At 40.0% G+C, this 3490-nt stretch overlaps 1 non-coding gene across 1 annotated transcript; it reads right to left on the reverse strand.

Annotated features, from left to right (window-relative positions):
* Positions 1-1925: 1925 nt before the first annotated feature.
* On the reverse strand, positions 1926-2033 carry LOC145633331 (small nucleolar RNA R71). The gene has a single exon (XR_014112663.1). It is a non-coding gene; the product is annotated as a small nucleolar RNA R71 (small nucleolar RNA).
* Positions 2034-3490: the final 1457 nt, after the last annotated feature.

The raw sequence follows: 3490 nt of genomic DNA on the forward strand, positions 1-3490 counted from the left end.
GGGGGGGTGAATTGTATAGAGTTCCTAATGACTACTTTTTGTGGATAAATAAACAATGCGTATGGGAACTTAAGAAAACATACAGATTTTACGAGGAAACCTTCCAGGGCCCAACTGGAAGTAAAACCTCAACCCTACCTTAGGGATTTCAAACACAAAACACTTCACTATAATAGGGCAAACACCAAGTTACAACCTATTAGACACAAACCTTTATTTCACAAGTTCCTCACTGGACTTGCTACTTGATAGGACCCTATCCTACCCAATCTAAGCACCACACTTAGATTCACTCGTACCACCAAAGTACTACATGTACTGCCAAAGTACAAAACACTCGTACCACCCCAGTACAAAACTCACATCCTCACCAAGAAGCCAACACAAAACTATATGTAACACAAACTATAGATATCACCCAAATAACCTAATTAATAAAAATATGAGACGCCTATTATGATAGGTAAGTAATGCATGAAACACGAAACTAATATGATAAGTTAAACGCTTGGTAAGCTTACTCAATTAAAGCACTGTGATTTCTCCACGCATAAACTCATAAAAACCTAAATCATTTTGCTCTCTACTATTTATACAAGTAACACTTGTATAGAAAGTAAGTTTTCTAAAAAGATAAATATGTTAACTTGACTTATCTTTTAAACATGGTTTTAGCAAATCAAGTGGAATAAAATCTTTTCCGAAAATAAGTATAAAAAGATATTTATTAAGAAAACTTATCTTTTTAATAAACCGACTTTAGAGAAAAATAATCTTTTTAGAAAATCTTTTCCTAAAATCTATCCTTTATTATTTTCCATATTTATTTTATTTACCAAGCAAACTTATCACGTTTCTAATAAATTTCGTGCACTAACCTACTTACCATATTAGTAATAATTTCTAAGATAAAACCTTAACTATTATTGTTGCGCTGCACTTTGATCAGATGATTTACTTGGGCTCCAAGCATATCAAGTTCCCCCAAACCCCTAGCGTCATTTTGTATTGATTTTAATCATCATTTTCTTGCTTACTTGTAGTTTTAGTGTTCTACTCAACAAAACCAACAAAACAATCCCCTTTTCACTCTTGCATTAGTGATATTTTTTGATGTTGAATTAGCGTGCTTCCCTAGTGGATCGACCCTTTACTTGCCCCTAACTAGTTTAGTGTAGGTTTAGGCTTTATAAATTGTTAATTTGATTAGGGGAGTAGTTTAACGACCTATCCTATCCCGATCAAATTTTGGCGCCGTTGCCGGGGAAGCGGCTTGTTTAGCAAATTTTATTGCTTGTGTTAGAGTCATTTTGCTTTCTTTTCTTTTTGTTTCTTTTGTTTTATCATCCTTGTCATTGCTAATTGTTTGCTTAGCTTTGGTGAATCCTTAGGAGGTCTCAAGGAACACCCTCACATCAAATTGACCACGAAATCAACCAAACCTTGAGACAAGTCCGTAGGCTTTATCAAGACGAGGGAAGAGGTTTTGGTGATATAGTTGATAGTGAAAGTGATACTTACTCTTCAAGTTCACCACGCGAATCAATGGCGGAACAAGAGAATGATTTCTTATTCGTGAGTTCGGAAATCCGGAGGATTATGAGCTCACGGGAGGGATTTTGCTACCCATCACGGAAACCAAGTTCTCAATCCATCCACAATATACTCGAATGGTCCAATCGGAGCAATTCTCCGGAAGTGCAAGTGAGGACCCTATTGAACATTTGGACCGATTCCTTGAATTGTGCGCAATGATGCAAACCAGTGAAGTGAGTCAAGACTACATTCGTATGCACCTTTTCCGGCAATCTCTCACCGGACGAGCAAAGAAATTGCTAAAGCAAGTAAAGCCTAACTCTCTCACGACATGGAGGGAGGTTGTAAAGGCGTTCTTGAAGCGCTTTATCTCCGAAGAGAAGACCGCCGAAATGAGAAGGAAAATTGCATCATTTGAGCAAGAGGCCGATGAAAGTCTTGGTGAAGCATGGGAGAGATTCAAAGAGTTGGTGCAAGCATGTCCCCACCATGAGTACAATCAAGGGTTGCTCGTGCGGTTTTTCTACGACGGATTGGAGCCCATGTCAAGAGCCAATTTGGATGCGGGGGCGGGTGGCCAATTAATCAAGATCACTCAAAATCAAGTTGAAGCCACAATAGAAGAGGTAGCAAAGAATTACTCTTGGGGGGGCCGAAGAAGAAACGCTCCAAAGAGAGGTGGTATTTACGAATTGGAGAAAGTTGATCAATTACAACATCAAATTGATCAACTGACAAAAGGACTTTCCAAATTGAACACGAGTGTGAATGCAAGCTCAAGTGGTGGAGCAAGCTCTTCTTAAGTTAACTCTTTATCTTGTCAAAATTTTGGAGGAACGAACCATGATACATCCTATTGTGGAGGTTTAAGCCCCGAACATGTAGCGGCATACAACACTAGGAAAGAGGGATTTAGAGGAAGCGGCGGTGGAGTAGCTTGGAGACAACCACCACCCGGGTTTGTACCTCAACCCCAACAATGGAACCAACAAGCTCAACTTTCCTATAACTCCAATCCTCAATATCAAAATCCACCTTCATCTCAACCCCAAAACCCAAGAGGAAGTTATCCAAGCAACAACCAATACAACAATCAAACCCAAGCACCTCAAAGAAACCATCAAGAACAAGCACCTCAAGCGGAGCTAACTCAAACTCAACTCCTCCAAGCCATGCATGCGCAAATGCAATCTTTTGGGCAACAAATGCAAGAGATAAGAGCCCACAACAAGATGGTTGATTCACAACTTGCTCAATTGGCCGAGAGAACTCCTTTCAATTCACCATCCACTCTACCCGGACAACCACCTTCTAACTCATCTCTCAATCCAAAACCCGATACATGCAAGGCGATCACATTGAGATCGGGAACTTCCTATGAAGGACCAAATGAAGGGGATAGTTAGGGAAAGAAGGGAGGAGAGGAGAGTGTGAATGAAAACAAGGGAGGTGAGAAAGAAAAAGGTGATGAGATAGAAGGAGGTTTGGAGAAGAAGAAGATAGACAATGAGAAGACAACTTCTATTCCTAGTGAGGCTAGGAATCTTGATGGACCGGTTCCTTTTCACGGTCAGCTTGCGGAGAGGAAGTTGAATGACAAATTCACAAAATTTCTTAGTGTCATGAAGAATTTGCATATCAACCTCCCTTTTCTTGAAATTATGACACAAATTCCATCTTATTCCAAGTTCCTCAAAGATATTTTCACCAACAAGAGGAAGCTCAATGATGAGCTTATCACCCTTCCACATCAAGTGAGTGCTCTTGTCCAACATAAGATGCCCAAGAAGGAGAAAGACCCGGGAAGTTTCACTTTGCCGGTGAAAATTGGAAACATGGAAGCTAGGGGCGCCTTAGCCGATCTTGGAGCAAGTGTTAGTTTAATCCCTCTATCCATTGCTCAAAAACTCAATGTTGAGATGATCCCTACAAGGAAGACAATTCAATTGGCCGA

The sequence above is a fragment of the Chenopodium album genome, chromosome 5 (assembly GCF_948465745.1).
Source record: "Chenopodium album chromosome 5, dcCheAlbu1.1, whole genome shotgun sequence".
NCBI classification, from domain to species: Eukaryota; Viridiplantae; Streptophyta; class Magnoliopsida; order Caryophyllales; family Amaranthaceae; genus Chenopodium; species Chenopodium album.